Below are 20,633 nucleotides of genomic sequence, written 5' to 3' on the forward strand. Positions count from 1 at the left end.
CTTATCCCCTCCAAAAACTTGATGACGTCAGCTCAAAAGTTTGTGGAATAAATCATATCTAAAATGTACAAAATATGATGAGTCTGTACTTGTGATCTATCATTCCATTCATATTTTTTGGATTTGCATATACAGGGTGACTCAAAAAAATTAATGAATGCGTAAATTTATTTTACTGATTTACTCAGAAACTACAAAACCGAATGCTTTGAAATCTTGCAGATGTTTTAAGGTTATAAAGAGCATAATAAATGTTTAGTCAAAATATATTTGCTTATCCCCTCCAAAAACTTGATGACGTCAGCTCGAAAATTTGCCGAATAAATCATATCTAAAATGTACAAAATATGATCAGTCTGTACTTGTGATCTATCACTCCATTCATATTTTTTGGATTTGCATATACAGGGTGATTCAAGAAAATAAATGAAAGCGTAAATTTATTTTACTGATTTACTCAGGAACTACAAAACCGAATGCTTCGAAATCTTGAAGATATTTTAAAATTATCATAAGCATGGTAAATTTTTGATCAAAACGTATTTGGTCGTCCCCCCTAAAAAATTTATGATGTCACCACAAAATTTTGCTGAAAAAATCCTATCTAACATGTACAAAATATGGTGAGTCTCTTCTTGTGATTTATCATTCCATTCAAATTTTTTCGATTTGCATATACAGGGTGACTCAAAAAAATTAATGAATGCGTAAATTTATTTTATTGATTTAATCAGGAACTACAAAACCGAATGCTTTGAAATCTTGCAGATGTTTTAAGTTTATAAAGAGCATAATAAATTTTTAGTCAAAATATATTTGGTTATCTTCTGCAAAAAACTGATGACGTCAGCTCAAAAGTTTGCCGAATAAATCGTATCTAAAATGTACAAAATATGATGAGTCTGTACTTGTGATTTATCATTCCATTCATATTTTTGGATTTGCATATGCAGGGTGACTCAAAAAAATTAATGAAGGCGTGCATTTATTTTATCGATTTAATCAGGAATTACTAAACCGAATGCTTTGAAATCTTGGGAATATTTTAAAGTTATTATAAGCATGGTAAACTTTTGTTCAAAATGTATTTGTTCATCCCTCCTAAAAAAATTGATGACGTCACCCTTAAATTTTGCTGAATAAATCCTATCTCAAATGCAAAAAATATGATGAGTTTGTACTTGTGATTTATCATTCCATTCATATTTTTTAGATTTTCTTAAGAGGTGGTTCAAAAAAATTAATGAAGTCAATTTATTTTATTGATTAAATTAAAGGCAACACTTATTATTAGTATTACACCCCAACCAACCCAATTTGGTAGACACAAAATTTGTTAAAGGAAAAACTCGGTTGAAACATAAGGGTAGCACGCTTATTTACATCGACTTTAACATTACAGACCTGCATTTGTTTTATGCGGTCACTTGGTTCCGCGAATGCGAAATAGATATGTTTATAATCAACCAATTGTGAATTTCACCGTCAAGAATTAAAATAAAACCTAATGTTTTGTATAATAAGCGGAAGTCGAAGCAATAAAATCGATGGTCGTGTTGTTTACAGTTTCTCTGTTTGACAGAACCGGACAAAAATCCGCTCTCTACATATTACACACCGACGTCGTATACGTGAGTAAATTGTTTCGTTATTTTATTGATTATAACAAATCAATATTCAAAACGACCCAATTCATTTTCCCGAAAATTTGGGAATACAATAATTTTATTCTTAGTATTACACTACATCTATCCCAACTGATATACCTACGTGTCCTTGCAAAAATGTTGATGACGTCATCACAATTTTTTTTTAAATTCCCACTACAAAAATGTAATGAGAAAAAAACACAATAGGCATGCAGTCGTCAAGTTTCCGATAGCGAGGGAAGGACTGTCTAAACTCTTTAAACCAATTTTTTCGGTATTGTGTTACCTGTAGGAACAATCTGTCTGATAGTGTGAATAAATTTTATTTTTGTTTTTATTAAAAATTATTTATGAATATGATCTAAAGTCATAAACAATTTTTTGTACTTCACGTGTTATTCTCCCATCCCCAATTGTAAAGTAAAGAACTATTATAAATATTATTAACTACTGTAGAAAAATACATTTTGTTTATCACCGTCGTTAGATTTACCATATCAAAGCAGTAATTCCTACACGCATTTCTTAACATTTTTTCTTATTCTTATTAAACTAATTTGAAATAACTTCTGAAATCGTAGATAGAATTTTATAGGCTACACATATGGACTTAGGTATGCATTACTACCATGTTCGATCAAGATATTGAACATTATAAAAAATACGGGTATATATTTCCGCTAGAACAGATATGACCTCATTTTACCACAATGATTAATGATTACACTGATTACTGATTAAAAATACTTTTAAACATGCCATTGCTGATATGCACTTTTCCAGTGACTTCTGTTTAAAATCCCACAGTAGAGAATATTTACAAAAAAAAATTTAATTTATTAGTTTAAAATAAATAACTAATTTCATGTTAGACTTTTTTTTTTAATTTCCCTTTAACCATCTCAGTGGCGTAATTGAAAACTGTTAAATAACCACTGTATTTTTTTAACAAATATTAAAATTCCCCTTTCAGCAGAAATCCTCGGTTTTGTAGTTCAACTGATTTAAAGTCAACTCGCGTCTATTTGCCTGGAAATATTTCCACAAACCTTCACCGCAATTTTTTTCTCACAGGCGCGTATAAAACACGAATTCAAATCAATTAATCCAAACAGAATCTAAATTGCTTCATTTTTAGACCGTATGAAAATGAAACGTCACGTTCAGCAATCATTTTTCATTGTCTGGTGGTCGAAAAATCGTACCTACTTCAGATTTTTATCACATTAAGCAACATCATTTGGAACCTGAAGTCGCCACTAATAGTACGAAGAGTCATACCGTGGACACAGAAGTGTGAAATTAGTCATTTCCGCATATTCTCGCCCGAAAAAACTTTATTAAAAATTTTTGGATTATCCAGAATAGCCACAATTCGTTGTTCTCCAACTGCGCTATTATTAATTGTCATCACACTATAAATTTGGCACGCAGCGATCTGTAACGTGACAATTTTCGACTTTAACAACTGCTGAAGATTAATTTACTTGAAAATGGATGGATATGTTTGTCACAGCGGTCCTTGAAACCTCACCAGACGACAATAATAATTATTCAAACTATTCCAAGAACCGCAACCTGTTACGTCGCACTTAATCTATCATTTTCGAAATTTATGAAAACGCTCAACAAAAACTTATTTTGCATGCGGGATTAAGAAATGCATTACCACAAAAATTCCTGCATAAGCAGGGAGCGCTTTTACATACGTAATACTTCGAGGGATAATTTACCCGATATATCAACGTCGTATGCAGGGAGTTTTTCTCGACAAAAATATTTATTTAACCCCTTCAAGGTTCCAGCAATCGTTACGAGAATTAGAGCCTCAGTTTCTTATACATGAGAATAATTTATGGGCTCATTCTTCTTGTTGCGATGTATCGATTTACCCATTCAAATTTATCTGTTGTGGTTCGGGAGAAACTGACATTCGAATTAATTTTTATATTCTGCCTTTCGCTTTCGTAGTGATTTTTGAGGGGTTCTCATGAATAAATTATCCACATACTGACGTTGCGTTCGTTTCTTTTAAGGTGAGGGAATTGTTTAACAGACGACAAATGATAAGGTTACCGATCAATAGCTGTCAAATGCCTAAGAAATTCGTGTTCCAGAAGCTGTTCAAATATGCGTTTCATATATTACACATGTAATCTTCTGGAGGACGGAATAAATACATTTTATTTGGGACAGTGTCGGTTCGTTGTATAAGCAATTTTAGATTACCGCACTCATTTAACGCAACTCGGCTAGCGCCTCCTTAAAAGTAAACCTACGTTCGTTGAGAAAAAAATTGTCAACTACAATTATTCATTGGTGTTAAGCGACTGGAAAATTTTGCTACATGTTTTTCACGGTTTTTCGACGAAGATAGGGTGAGATTAGTATGACTTCAAAGGGAGTCGGTCGTATTTTAATCATGAATGTTTGCGTACATCGTAAAGCGTTAACCTCGTTTATTTTTTATTTTTTTTAGTTGAAACCTGTACAATCTCAGTATGTGCATCACAGCTTCTAAAGACGGGTTGGCACATACAAAGTTTCTCTAAATATTTTCTAAAACCTTAGCTCAATATTGCCACAAATGGCGAACTGATAGCGACGTTACAATTTTCGCTCGAAAATTCCCTGAAGGTTAGATGATCTACAACTACAATAATTAACATTTAGCGGGAGATAAGCATGCCAATGATTTACGACCGTTACGATACCTCTTATGAACACCCCGATAGGGGATGATGAGGGAACGCGTGTTCTATGAAAATACACCAATATAATTTTACTTTCCTAATCAGCTTTGAATTCTTGAATATTCTAAGATAAAAAACTATAACAAATTAGCATATAATTTTACTTTCCTAATCAACTTTGAATTCTTGAATATTCTAAAATAAAACGACATAACAAATTAGTTAACATCTAAAAAAGTGGGAGGTCACGTTTTACATAAATTACTAAAAACTCACTATCATAACTACACAGCCTTAAAAAATATTACGGTTACAATGACTGGTAATTTTAAAGAAAATGGGACTCAAAATAGCTGCTTGTGTGTTAATAACCACTGAAATAATAATCTCAAAATATGATCTATTTTATTTATTTTTTGTTCTAATATATAATATCGAATTTATAATTTTTTATGAATGTACATTTTTGTACGATCATTTGATTTGCATACGTTGAACGGGCGTTCAATTAAAAAAATCATAAAGTTGGCTTTGTTTAAAGGAAGTATTGTAATCGAGTCCGTCGGCCGGATCTCTATTTTTACGTTTTCTCGACCTTTCATGACCCCTAGAGTACGAAGAAATAAATCTCCTTTCTCCGTCTGTCTGTCTGCCGTCACAGATTTTTATTAGACAGATAACTCCGAAAGTACTGGACCTATTGTTGTAAAATATTGTATTTATATTAGGAATATCCTGTAGATGGTAAAACGCTAACCAACATTTGTCTAATCATCTCCATCAACAACGTGATGACATCCCCGCAAAATGTTGTATAATTAATATATCTTAAATTTTATAAAATATTCTACTTCCCCACCTGTATTTTGTAAATCCACCCTGCTTTTGTTTATTGTTATTATTATAATTATTATTGCTCAGCATCACTGTTCTTTTACCATATAATACGTCGCCTAGTATAGCAGAAAACGGCTCAGTATCTGTGTATGTGGTTTCCAAACACAAGACCAGGGTACGATTCCCGGCGTTTCCAACTTTTTTTTCCCCTTCAAATCAGAAACAGTACATCCCAGTTTCACAATGTGAGAATACAATAATAGAATATATAACTGTTATTATTACACTGTAGTTTATCCATGTACGCATTCATATTTTTCCATTATTATTGGTACGATACATCAATCAATGCACTGGATGTAATAAATAAAACTAAAGTATGATTAATTAATGAATGCATAAAAAAGTCTCTCCCGGAAACTTTACAAGAATAAAGTGTAGGTACTGCATCAGTTGCTTATCGGCGGAGTGATCGTCGCCATACTGTCCAGACATATAAACAATTCCTCCAAATATATAAACAAGCGTGATTTGGATGCTGTAACGAAGTAAAGTGTGTTACATCACTGAATGTTGAACAAAAATGTGGTCTGGGGTTACTTATACACAACTTCCCTCGCCCTTGATATACAGTCGAACAAATACAGAGTTTAACTTTGTCTAGCTAATGACAACGTGGTTGGTGAAATCCGTCGACAAATATTTTGTGTGTTTTCGGTGTTGCGGGAAACAACATTCTATGAAACACAAAATGTTGGAAAGATTATAAAATTTAATTTTGCAAATTTTATTTTTACTTCCTGAGCGTAAGCAAAGAAAGTATTGTAATCGAGTCAATCGGGGGGCGACTGGCTACTTTTATGTTTTCTCGACATTTCATGGCCCATAGAGTATGGAAAATTAGGTCTCCTGGTTCAGTCTGTGTACCGTCTGTTCAGATTTTTATTAGGCAGATAATCTCCAAAACTGCCGAACCGATTGTATTTCAAATGTATGTTAGGTATATCGTGTAGATCGTAAAACACTAACCAAAATTTGCCCAATCTCCCTGTTAATGTCATTCATGACATCTCAAAAATTTGTATAATAAATTTTATAAAATAGCATACTGTCGTATTTGTTTTATTTAATTCAAATTCGCAAAATCAATTTTTTTTAATTATTCAAAGCAGCGGAATTTGTGGCACTGTACTTCGGGGCGAAGGAAGCGCTGTCGAAATAACGTTCGACCAATTTTTTGTAAACATTGTGAAGTATGTCTACAATTAACCTCAAATTTAATTGATGACACGATGACAGCTAACAACGCGGAAATGTCAATGTATATACGAATTAGTAAAACACATGCTTTTTTCTTCTACGTTTTCTTCTATCAAAACATCAACGCCAACTTGATGACTTTTTTAATTGAACTCCCGATATGTATGCAGGTGTCCCAATTATTATCTATTGGCAGAAGATTACGTATTAAAGGTAGACTATTAAGAAATTCTTCAACGAAGCCTAATAGAATTCATTTAGAGTTACATTACAGCACAACACCAAGACTTCCCAAATCTTTTCAAATTCTTTCAAAAACAAAACATTATTGGATCCCAAAAAATATTCTCAAAAAAAGACTAGCTGCTGATGCTGTCAAGATTCCTTTAAACGGTTTCGAAAAGCAACACGAGGATGACATTACCAAGGTTATAATACTTTTAAAACTTGTTAGATTGGCCAGTCACTTTTATAGTTAAATTGTAGAAAATTTAGTATCCTAATTAGAATTAATAATACCTATTTAGTGAAATAAAATATTTGCATAATTTTCTTTACGAGCACATCAAGTAAAATCCAAATCTGAATCCTGATGCTTCGGACAACATAATTTTACAAGTTGTAATATTTTTCCAGCTGCGAGGCTTACAAAAAAAAAACTGGATTAAGCGTTATCTAAAAATCTCTTTTCACTCCGACCGTCTACTACACAATTCAATGCCTCCGTTTTACTCTTGCTGGTCACGTACAAACACAACTGTCTCCACGACGCACCACAGCTTTTTATAAACCACACCACAATCTTCCCACCGCAAAAAAAAATTAAAGGTGTACATAGGGAATATTGTATAAAACAACAAAAAGCTGTTGATCGGAAAAAACATCAAATTACCAGTGAGGTCTACGCTTCCGTGCCTGAAATATTATTCACGGTAAAACAATTTCCACAGTTCTTATTAGAGTCACATTAGCTTGACGTTTCGGCAATTCGTCTTTTTTATTTTAAATACGTGCAACAAAAGAAGTGCCAGGGCTTTCAAAGAAAATGTAATAGAAAATGTCACTGGAAGAAAATCTCGATATGTAATGCTTAGTCAAGTTCTTTCGGTTATAGACGTAAAAACGATAATGTCCTATCAGTCACAATCACTCCAAAAGAGGAGTTTTCGAATTTAAGACTGCTGTGAAGTGGAAGGAAAATATTTCCACTCTTGGATGAAAGTAACTTTAAATTAAAGCTGGAGATCATTTGTAAAAACTTTAATCTCATACAATAACGTGCTTTCAAAAGATGCATATAATATTCTGCTATTCTCTGACCACCCAGAAATATCAATCCTACTTTCTGGAATTCTTTGAATATATCGCGAATGTGTTTTTTTGTATGTTATATTCGTAGGTACTGAATTGAGGGTGTATTTTGGTGTCCCAAAAAAAGTTAACTCTCTCGTAGCATCGACTTACTGTGTTTGTTAATAGTATTGTTACGTAAAGAGAAAAATTACAACGTCTACAAACACACTGGACATGGCAAAATAGTAATTTTCAATATTTAAAAAATTATCCGGAAATTTGTGTCATAATTATCAAAACTAATTTTTTTATCTCGCTCCACTTGTATAAAATTAATCAAAACTTACTTCCACTTACATCTAAAGATGTGTCTTGGATATATGATATATTATATCTGATGAAATGCTGATATAATCCGGGAACAGAGACCGAATCATGGCTGATTTAGACGTTTTGTTTACACCGCTGCCATGACAACCTCACGTCGTAGCCGATTGATTCACCTGGACTGGCGGTCCCATTCCGACAGTGCTCGGGAAGATTGAGTTAATATCGCAGGTTTTAATTTTCATTCTGCGCGAACACGTATGATAAATATTCTTGGATAATCTTTTCAGTAATACAGACATTCGGAAACAACTACACACCGCTTATATTAATAATATTCGGGCACATAATGCAAGGGTCATATATTACGCCGATTGATAATGTACATACAATTTTGTGGAGTGTTTGAATTTGCTTTACGTGGACATGACGAAAGTATGGAATCACAAAATCCAGGTATATTTCGAGGTCTGATTGATTTTATGCCTGAATTAGACTTTATCAGATCATTTGAAAGAAGCAACGGTTTCTAAAGGAACGCCTAAAACTGTCCAAAATGAACTTTTAGATGCCATGAACGTAAAATTTTTACCGAAGGCGAAAAGGTATGTGGCGAAATCCTTTTTTATTTTTATTGAATGTATTTTTGTATTTATTTCCGTCACACAATTTCGTCTATTAATTGGTAATAACAACCTGTGTTATATCTTCAATTTAACTCATCAATCAAATTGTATCCCCCCATTTCAAAAGGTCACGAGCCGCCACTGGAGATTTGATTCTTTTACGAAAAGATTTTTCTTAGTTTACCGAATTTTCTTTCTGGAATTCAAATTAATGTTCCTCGACGCTCCTGTCGAACGTGAGCTAAGGAAGTATTGTAGTTGTATCCATCCAGCCTTCTGTTGTCTGTTCGATTTTTATTACACAGGTTATCTCCGAAACTGCAGAACTGATTGGTGGTAGATTTTATGTGTGTTTTAGGAATATCGTATGGTTGGTAAAAATCTAATCAAAATTTGTGTAATTATCCCCACCAATAATATGATGACGTCACATCAATTTTTTTGTAGTAAATAAGCTTAGACCATTTTTTGTTGTACACATTTTCGCATTAATAAAGCATTATTATTAATATCGGAAAATTTAGACGGAAACGCTATTTGCTTAAATCTGAAAACGGCGTCAGTAATGAATTCACTAATTAAATATGCTAATTCCTCTCGATCAATGTTCATTAACAAATATTTGTCGATAACGAACTTCTAAAACTAGTTCTAAATCCGTTTTATATCTAAATGTCCAATTCTAGTTAATTTAAAACAACAAAAACGCCTCACATTCTAGACGGACGTGAATTTACAAACGGCTGCGAATTCCCTTTCTACAAAACACCCATCCCAGCTGTAGATCCGTAACCGAATTTTGACACATTTCCCACTAAAAAAGAAAATTATCTAGTAATTTGGCGAAAATAAGTACCGATGTTTTTGCCAACCGCTAATTATTGTTTGTCTCAAATTACCGGCGGCCAGATTCGAAATTATCAGCTGAAATGTATAATCAGTGATATATGCATCGCAATTTGAACCGTAATTGATTCGGCCTTCAAAAACCAATTTCTTTAATTCCTTCGACAATAATCCGCTCCGAAACCCTCTACTCATTTCCCATTTTTACTACCTCATCAGCAGAATTTAGCTTGCTGCTGCAATATTTTAGATTAGCTCGGTCGATTCCGTTCCGAGGCCACTTTTAATAGAACATCTCGCTCGCAATACTTTTTTTCCGTTCACGTTGAAGAATTCAGTTTTTCCAAGAATGCAGCGCTCTAAAGTCAATAAACAAAAAGTGATATAAATTGTCGCGATTTATTTTCGGTTTTCAAGCAAACAGTGGGTGGCTTTAAAACGCGAAAAGGTCTGTACTTTGTAATGGCGAAACCACTCACCGGAAAAGCTGTGACACTCAAGATAAATGCGGTATATTGAATAACCAAACAGAAATAAATTGCTCAATTGATCAAGGGCATCATAAATATGAAGCGGTAATGTTGCAGGAAATGGAGCAGCGATTTATTAGTTGACTGTGAGCTTTTTGCGCCCTTCAGAAGTTTCCCGAAAGTTGGAAGTTAGAAGCAGAGTAATCTTGAGATGTAACGCTTAGTTTCGAGGATAAAATGTTTACATGAATTAAAGGAATTATCTACTGAATTATTGTAGCGTCTGTTTTACTGGGTATAGTAGCGCTATAAGCTCTTCTCCTAATTTAAAATAAGAGGTTTGTGGTTAAACCACAAATATGCTACACACGTGAAAGCCTGAGGCATCACCAAACATACTCATAATTTTATAAGTACATTATGAATTTTTAAAGTTGATGTTATTTGAAAAGACGTGATATTATTATATGTATGTTCAGTGTTGACTCCTGTTAATAGTTCAAATACTTTACTCAATGTTTCAAATACTTTTCACTCAACTTTTCGTAGCTGGAAGTAAAGTAAATACTTCAAGTAAGTATTTTAGTCTTTCATTTAAATAATTTTGATTTCTCAAAATACAAAAAATACTTCAGTACTTATAAACATCGTCTGCTTTATCAGTTTAGATGGATTCTTTTTTCTAAGAACGTTTCTGTTTCATGTGAGGAACTGGAAAAGTTTTCAATATGAACGTGGGACTGTGGATGTCCATTTGAATCTTTACTGCTTCGGATAGTGTATTTACCTAAAAATTTTAAAACATAAAGAACTGGAAGAAACTATATGTAATTGAAAGCAAGTTTTGGAAGATTCATGCCTGCTAAAATTTTGAACGATGTTCTCAAAACTGTCATCAATCATCATACAATGCGTGTGAAGCAAAGTCAATCCTGTTGACGTGGAAAATTTTGTAAATTTTGTAATGTGTTCCATAGGCGATAGAACGATCTCTAAATTTTCTTACACAAAAGAGAAACTCATCCACGGAAATGCAAAATTGTCAAATTTACGAATCCTTTTTTTTCAGGTCCAGTACTTAAGTGGATCGATAATTTCTTCTTTCCAATGCAGACATGTTTTTATTAAATGTAATATCTGATTTTTGTAAACTAATACACGACTCTAGTTTTCCAAATTATCGCCTTAAGTTATTTCTCAAAAATGTTCAATTCTTAGATTGGTTTTTTTGTAATTTTATGTCAAAATGAATAATAATTCATCACTAATTTAGTTAAAAAATTTTCATGAGAATAAAAAAGTTTGCCACACTACACTACTGCTGGTTTTCCGGATTTCCGGAAAAATGGTTTTTCCAAATTTCTTCAAAAATTGTATCTTCTACTTTCGTAGGAAATAAGGCCAATTTCTATTTGTAAATGGAGTCATTTTTTCAGTTCTTAAAAAAAATACAAAATGTAAATAAAAGCAAGAAGTCAGTGAACTAATATTGTATTATAAATTTAAATATTTATTTACTCCAAAAATTATTTATAAAAGAACTGAAGTAGTTGTAGTAGTTGTCTGTCGTGTGATATAAGTATTATTTAACCACAGCACTTCTAATTTTTCATATATAGGTTGACCTAAACTATGTTTGGATCTTCAAAATTTTATTTTTGTTGTAGAACTTACGTAACTTAAAATTTTCCCTACTGACTGAATATTAATCAAGATTTATGTATTATTTTTAGTCGGAAAAACTTCTAATAAATCTTTATTTAAAAATATGTAAATAACATGACGGATTACTTGCTTAGACAAGATAACACGTTCAGCTGTTAATAAACAAATCCATTTTCTTTTTTCCGCTTAGATTGTAATGCTGGATTACCCAGTGCCCTTGTACAACAAAAAACAAACATGCCACAACTTTAACGTGTAACAAATGAAACACGTATAAACATAACACCCACCATGTTCACTTCATATCTACGTAATTTATAACGAGGGTTCTGTGAAAGTTATTTACTAAATTAAACGATTGTTCCTGGATATATGTTCCCTCGACTCTAACCTGATTATGAACCTGAACATCCTTTTATTTCGCAATTAGTCTCTAAAATTATGCCCATGTTATGAATGGTGAGTAAATTTTAACTTATAAATAGGAAGTGAAGGCTAACCCATAATTTGGGCTCTCACGTGTCAATTTCTGCGTACCAGAAACATCATAACTGACACATTGTTACGATCGTGCAGATTTTTTTAATTATTTACGATTTTAATTGTGTTCGCAACAAGGAAGCTCAAATGTAGCAGGCTATTTTTAAATAACTGATACTTTTAAGACTAAATTAAAAAAAACAAAAAATATTATGCATCTTGTGTTTTTTCGTGCTTTAAGGTTTAATTAAAGTGTTTTTTCCTCAGTAAAAACACCATTCGAAAAGGAAAATAATTATTATAACACACTTTATGTAATTAACAAATGTCTTTTTAGAGAATACAAAGCAATGTTTACAGGGGAAAAAGGAGATTCGACTCACAGATTAACTATGCAATACAAATTTTAAAAATTCATTTATTTTTAAAACCCTGGAGTTGCATTTGTCACGTTTTGTCTTTGACAAAACCTTCAATATTCGTCATTTACAGTTATGATTTATTACAAAACCCCCACTGAATTTAAAAATGTCTCTAACAAAATAAAACCATAGATAAAATTCTGATGACATCCGAATTAATTTTAATAAATTATGGCCACGCCACAAAAGCCAGAAAACTCGATCGATCCTCTTCCTTCCCGCTTTTATTCTAACTTTTATGGAGCTGTAAAATTCTAACAAAGAAATTTGTTCGTTCAGCGTTAAAACCAATCAACAAATTTTCACTTATTAACTATGACTACCGTATCAAGTCTTACAACTCTTGTTAATTTTAGACATTGGGGGTTTTGATAAGTTATTGATTAAACGTTAAAAGCTATAATTAAAATTTTCTATGAATAAATCGAAACTTTGTTTTTTTTTAAGTAGCTTGTTCATTGAGGAGGAATGAGTAAAATTGACTCTGCCTTGTTTCAATCGATGGCACGCTAACATAGTAACTAATAGGAATTATCTCACCTCAACGTTATGTAAATTGTTTTAATTTTTCATAAACGATGCCTTCGGGCAGACGTTGAAGAATTTAAATTTAATGTCTCTATTTTTTTAATTCTTAAAGGTTTTTAGGTAAGTAACATAAATGTTGTTGTTGAACACGAATAGCAGGAAATATCGTCTTTAAATTAAAGAGTCGACCTTTAACACTGAAGGAATCATTTATAGGGGATTGTAGTTTTTGTTATATTTTTTTCTAGTTCTATAGAGTTACGCGACCGGTGGGAATCCTCTATCTAGTCGACGAACCGATAGAGAATCTTAAAAACAAGGGTTTCATTTGTTTTAGGTAGCCAAACTTCCGAAACCTGATCTAATTTACTTGACGCTTCAGATAATAGCTTTCACTCCACCTGACACGCCTGTATCTGAAAGGAATTTATTTTGTATTTTTGGAGAATCAATTCTTACAAACAATGTATTCCTTCGTCCTTTGTCCTTAGTCCTTTTCCTGAAGTTCGTTGCTCCTTTTCACACTTCAATATTGGTAGTTAAAATTAATTAATTACCCTCCTTTTGAGAGTACTTTAGCTAGATAAATGTTCTCTCGTGTACTTAATAGTCAGATTCCAAGTTCAAAAGTTTCATAGTTTAGCGTCACATGTTTACGATGCCTGATGTGCTCCATTTGCTTTCAGCGTAAGTAAGTTGGAAGTCATTATGAAAATAATGGTTAGCAAGTTTAATTAATCAAGGAGGATAATTATTTTCCCAACTTTTTTGACAGCATAAATGAAAATGTTGACCGGAGAATTAGTGGGGTTTTTCAAAAGTTTTAATTAAATTGTGGCTAGAACTGCAGGTTATTAAATTGTTAATGCATCGAACTTCAAAAATAAAACACTGGATTTGTTATTTTTTAATTAAAATGGTTAAACAAAAATGATTAAAATTCCCGCGATTTTCAGGCACCGAAATTTTTCGCTATAGCGAAACGGCTGCAACAAATTTGAACAAAAATCTTGAACAACGGCGCAAAAACCGCATTACTTTGTTTTAGTTGCTGAAGTATTGTCAGCAAAATATGTCAGGCCGATTTGAAAAAATTTTGGATAGCCAATTGTTTTCTTTTTATTAATTCCTCGAAAAGTATGATCATGTTGACCAAAATAATCTAACACTGAACGGATTAGACCAGAGTATTACAAGTAACAGGAGATAATATTCGAGAATAAAAACTAACTTCTTAGTTTGTACAGTTTTAAAATAATACTCAATAGCTTTAAATAAATGTCACTTAGGAACTTTTAGACTTTTTGATAAAAAGGTTAAGAACTCTGATGTAATGAAAAATTTAACCATGAAAGTATCAGTTGATGGTGTTAAGAACTTCGGAAAAAAAAACAGAAAAAATTATAATTTGGAATTGTAAGGCTTGAAAAAGAGTTGTAGCAGGCGAACGAAAAAAATACAGAATGAAAAACGAATTTGAAAACTTTAAACTATAATTACCTACTCTTAAAACAGGCAAAAGAAGCTGAAATAATTTAATGAAAAAATAATATAAAAGGAATTAAAAATTGTATCTGTTGGAATTGTAAATGAAAACAAAAACGCGTATGACTAACCTGCCTTGCCCTGACTTACCCTGACCTCACCTGTAAAAAAAAATACTATGTAAAATGAGAAGAGAGCGTAATGGTAAACAACAAATAAAAGAAAATCAAATAGCAAAAGTAAATCACCAAAAGAAGTACGAGGGCAGGAGAAACCAATACGTAGAATTCTCTCTATTGGTATTGGTTTCTTCCGCCCTATAATTTTCCTAAATTTTAGGAGCAAATAATTGAAAGCAAGCGTGATGATCAGGAAATACAAAGATAAAGAAAGTCAGTGAATTAAACTAAATAAAGAAATCACAAAGGACGATAACTATATTTGAAAAATATTTAATAAAAAAATGACTTTAAGCCACATCCAAAAAAACGAGAATACTGCTCTTTGGAAAAAAAACAATGATGGGAATAAAAAGAACATGATTAGAAGCTAACAAAGCGTAGGGAAAAACATGTTGTCTTTTATTCTATTAATAAGTTAATAAATCTCTGAAAGTATTGATTCTAACTTTTTGGATTCTATCAAATAAGAGTACAAAAAACCTTTCCAGGTCAAATCGGCCCCCAAGCCTATATTTAACTTGTAAAAAAGCAGCCGGTTTTAATAATCTCTTTGAATGTTAAAAAAGTAACAGTATGTTTTTTTCAGGTTTCCCAAAGGATCTGCGCCTCCATTAACTCAGAATCCACGCCTCGGCTTTGTAAGTGCAGGATATTATTTTTATTTTATTGTAGGTTTCCCACCACAGGCATAATTACATGAAAATGAAAACTAATGAATACTTCCTCGTATAATCGAAATCGAAGTGTTGAATCGTAAAAAGCCACGATTGTAGACTCCGGCACCAGGGAGGCTTCAAAGTATTTCCGTGTTTCCATTAAAACATCCAATTTGAAAGACAAACATGTTGCATTAAAGTTTTAAAAAGAAGCAACAGCCAGGAGACGAAGGCAAATTAAATGCGGCTGATGCTCCTAAATTTTTTATTTTCATATAAATGGATGGTGTCGTATGCTATCCATGTGGGAGACGTCTTGACAGAACGGTGCGTTGCATAACAATAAACCGAATTGTGGTATGGAGATCTGCATAGATATAATTTAAATCCAGGCAAGTCTATTTTAATTAGTAGTTCCACTGACGACAATAAAATAAGACATTTAGCGAAAAGGACAGAAATTTATAAAACAAAACATACGTTTCATTTCATTAATGAACTTTTTTTGTTAAATCAATGTTACAATTTCGCCTACGAAAACTAATTTCATGTGCAGGTCGATAATAATGTATTATGTATTCGAGGACGTCACATTATGAATAATTAGAATGTTCAACGAATTCTAGTATAATCATTAAACTTTGATTAGAATAAAAAATTTTCTAGGACGCCCAGACTAATTTCGTTCCTAAAATAATGAAAATCGAGTAATTTACAGTTTTATATAAATTTTATTTAAAATTCAAAATCTTAACAAAGCCTACAAGAAGGCGATGAAGCAATAAAACGCTGTTTACATAAATCTTCGTCCGTCACTTTTGACGGACTCTAAATTAGTTTGAATTTGTAAAAAATTACCACGTTTAAAATTCATCACAAACAGGAAAAGTTTTGAGTTTACTCTCGAATTCATCAAAAGCGTATTTACCCCAACATCTAAAAGTTCGATAAAGTAAAAAATCTCCCCTACCGGGAACATTCCGGGAACGAAATATGACACCTGCACCTACTTAAAATCAAATAGGGACTTAATTTAAAAATTCCAGTTTGTTAGAAGGCACTGAACGAGAATACTTCAGATTTTCTTATATTGAGCCACTTGAGCTACTAAAACGTATTATTAAAACTTTTTTATCCGTCGAAGGTAAAGTCGTGTAGGTCTTAGCTACAATTTTTAAATCAGAATTATACTCAATTTAAAGCGCCATATTTGCTGAAAAATTGCAGTAACTAAAACTGTAATGAATTACTAATTATAACTCTCAAATTTTTTTGGTCATCCTAGTGTATAACAAACAATTGACAAATTTAATTACACCACCACCAAATATGTCACTGAATGAAAATTCTAAATCAGCCTTAATTACAGCAAATGAAAATGGTAATTGAAAATTAGTGAGGATCTCGACGGAGAAACCCTTTCGACTCGTTAAATTTTACAAGCCTGCGATAAAATAATTAAAAGTTACAGACTTCAAATATCTGATTTAATGTCAAAAATCGTCTCATTAAGAGACATTTTCTTGCCAATTTCTAATAAACGAGCCTCAAGTGACACCTGCAACAAATTTCAATCGCAAACACTTAAACTTTTTTTTATATATTTAAAAATTATTCACATAGCTACATCGCTCCTTTAATCTTTAATTAAAAATTAAAAATTCCCAGCAATTACATCCTCATGCGAGTCAGGCCTCGGCTATAAAAATTCTGCGAAATCGATCCAGCGCCCCATTTATTACATTCTGAGCCCCTCTCACTTTTCCATTTTTAATTACCGCCGATTGTTAAACGCCGAATTCTGACGGAAAACACAAAGGAGGAAACAATTTCCTCAGGATTTCTTTAATGCCCAAGATTAGCGGCCCCGCATTAATAAACCATTTACAAAAATTGAAATCTGTGAAAGTTTGATGGAAAAATATTATGCATTATTAAAAAAATCTCTCGCGATCGGCAGATGTTGTCCGGATTAATTTTAAATGGGAGTAAACGAGGAAATTATTTGTAAGCCCAGGAGATGGGGCATCGGGGTTGTGTTACAGTCGGTCTTTATTAATGGCATCGTATTAGAACTGGATAAATTGGAACAGCAAACCGCTTACTGGCCTTATTTGCTTGAAATGTCCTTCGATGCCATAGCGAAGACAAATGGGCAATGGCCAGAATTAATTGCGAAATTTGTTCAGAGGGCTAATTTTATGTGGGTTAGAATGTTACATTTTAAAACTATGAAACATGCAATCACTGTTCCTAAAATATTAAGCTTTTTACGACAAGGAAATCGTTTGTATTATGGAACATTTTTTTATATACCTTTTATATACCTACAATAGATTAAACATTTTTGAGTGATTCTATCTCATTAGTCATTACTTTCCGATATTCATGCTCTAGTTTATACCATTAGAATTGGTATCCCAAAAATCCCTTGGTTGTTAACACCTGTCCACAAATTCATATTTTGGGAAAGAGATTTAGGCTTATAGTCGTGATAAAAGGAATCAAATAACTGTTGAAAACGACCATAAATACAAGAAGCTAAGGAATTTTGCATTAGCATGTCTTTGGAGACAAAAGAAAGCTTATCTCGAGTATGTTTACGAACAATACCAGTTTTTTTTTTCATATTAGTATTTAATACAAATATTTTTTAATTCAAATAATCAGTTCGTGTCGCGTATTTACAAACAAAAGCTAACGAAAAAACTTCGTTATTTAAACTGTAACAGGCGATTCGAAGCTACATTATATTGAAACCCAGGATACGCAAACAATTTTAATTAAAAAATATCTAAAAAACTAGTCTTAATTAAAAATTAGCGCATTTGTAAATTACCAGAAGTCGTTCAGGTTTACATTTACCCCTGTAATTAATCCCCATCAACCTAATTACAATTGTATGTTTGCCTTGTATAAATAGAATCAACGACTCGTAAATAATTAAACTTGAATCTATCAATCAGCAGCTAAGTTTTAATTTTTTTTCTCGTAAATATTATTTTTCTCAATTAACTCTCCCGTACATATTACTCATCAGCGCTAATAACATTAGTTCCAAATCGAGTTCTTGTTTGTCGTTAGTGCCACTCTGTAATCCCGATGACTTCCAGGTAAGCACATTACACAATAATCCCCTTAATAAAATACCATCCAACCCCGCATTTTCGGGCTTTCAACAAATTATTTTGCCTTTTGAAAACACAGCCTGCCGTCGCAGAACCGTTACGTCATTAATAAATCAGTTTAAACTTCCACCCAGTAATCAGTAGATCTTTACAGTATTTCGAGGCTCATTTTTCATCGTTATAGACACCGCCGCTTGGGCTTTTCACTTTTCCGGTCACATCTGCCAGTTTTTTATCGCATTCCCAGTGGATTTTTTTCTGATGGATATCAGTCGCGAAAAGCTCATAATTTGATAAAAGAGAATTAAATGAAGCTTAACCTCTTGTCTCGCGTAGGTGGAACAATTTTTTTGCGGTGGATGATACATTTGATTTATTTTGTAAACTGGGATGCAAAATTTCAGTGTTTGTTTAGAGATTTTGATTTTTCAGGTGATACCTAAAGGAAGAAGAGTTTTCGTTTTTGTGAAAATTTATCATAACGCAATCTTCCACAATGAAAGCTTTATAGTTGTACTTATACTCCGTTGGGAGACTCTGTATATACAAGGTTCGTGTGCCCATCCAATTTTTCTCTAAAAGAACAGTCTATTTTTCATAGATTTAAAATAAATTGAGTTTTCTTTTGATGTGTGAAATCATAATGGTAATAATTTAAAACAAAACGTTTTATCTCGCTTGTAATAACTGCAACTTATAATATTTATTGATTAATGATATAAACGCTGCAGTAATTAGTTTCCGATAACTGGATGTCTGCATGATGCCGTGTATTACTATGAAATATTAGTATAATGATGTACAAAGCTTAATTATAACAATGTCCAACCCAAATTTGAAAACCGTACATAACTTTATTTGCTAGTTTCCCAGTCAAATACACAAATTCGTATCTGTTGCAGTTTGTTTTGTTTACACTCGCACGTGTTGTGCTCTAAAAACTGAACAAATTTAACCACAAATAAAAAATATTAACTTTTCTTAATTCCATTCTTCGCTAAAAGAATTATAAATACTCAAACATCACACCAAAGCTCAAATTAAATTTACACGATCCTGTCACACTATTATTAATCGTCTTTACCAACTACAACTGCGAGTACTCGTATCTCCAGTTCATAACCTGAATTCCATATATTATCCACTTTTCCCTTTATCTCTATTCATAATGTAGTAGCTTCCAAGATATTAATCACCGTGATCAATTAGACACGTACGAATGAAGAAGAGCTTTACACACGAGCTAACATCAACATAATTATGAATGGAAGATCTCCCAAATCTTCCGGGGGTGAATTACCTAACTTGGCGTAAACAAGCGTTGTTGTTTCAAGGGAAAAATAACGGAATATTTGGAGTATTAGATGAAGTGGAGTCTTGGGATCGAGGGTGAATGCTTCAAACAGGTGACGCAATAACGAATTGGGAACGTCGGGTGTGTGAATGATGTGGTGCGGAGGTGTCCATTTCGCCATTCAATGATTTGTTAAAAGCTAGGAAGGTTATTTGATATTAAAGTTCTGTAAATCCCCGTGGATTTATTTTTTAATTATGTAATTTTTTTAGTTAAACGTCGTTAAAGTTGATGTTATTAAAATCTAACATATGGCTAAATGTTGGACAAGCTGCTACAAAGAGATTGCACACATGGATCGATAATCGTAAAGACGAAATATTTTGATGGGCTATTTGGTTGTTTCTATCAAAAGTTAACGACAAAATATTGGTCAACATTCATGTTCACAACTTACATTATGATTATTTTAGATCTACTCTTTTTGAATTAAATTTAAAATTGTTGCTAATTCTTTGTGAATGATGTCTGAGTTATCGTATGTACTTAGCTTTGTATTCAGTTTAAGTCACGACGCTACACTAAGAAATCATGAATGTATTGAATAGTTTCCTGTTTTTCTTTACAAAATCGACAACACTTCTCTCTTATTCTTCTTTTTTTGATGGAATTAATGTGTTTTTTGTAATTCTTCGTATTAATTACTTGATCTTGAATCGCAAATCGTAAGCCTTCTGTTTCCACCTGCAGAATGAATTTTTTAACCTAATCTACGACTTTTCTTGTTAAAGT

At 32.4% G+C, this 20,633-nt stretch overlaps 1 protein-coding gene across 8 annotated transcripts in view; it reads left to right on the plus strand.

The window, feature by feature from the left end:
- The window catches only part of LOC135134331 (mesotocin receptor-like), a 211,768-nt gene that overhangs the window by 120,351 nt on the left and 70,784 nt on the right, over positions 1-20,633 (plus strand). For all 8 annotated transcript variants that reach the window (XM_064062973.1, XM_064062975.1, XM_064062977.1 and 5 more), the window contains one exon: positions 15,350-15,401. The gene's annotated coding sequence lies outside the window, so the exon portion shown is untranslated. The remainder of the gene's footprint in view (positions 1-15,349; positions 15,402-20,633) is intronic.

This window comes from Zophobas morio, unplaced genomic scaffold (genome assembly GCF_036711695.1).
Source record: "Zophobas morio isolate AGI-343-1 ecotype UQ-CSIRO unplaced genomic scaffold, CSIRO_AGI_Zmor_V1 ptg000023l, whole genome shotgun sequence".
NCBI classification, from domain to species: Eukaryota; Metazoa; Arthropoda; class Insecta; order Coleoptera; family Tenebrionidae; genus Zophobas; species Zophobas morio.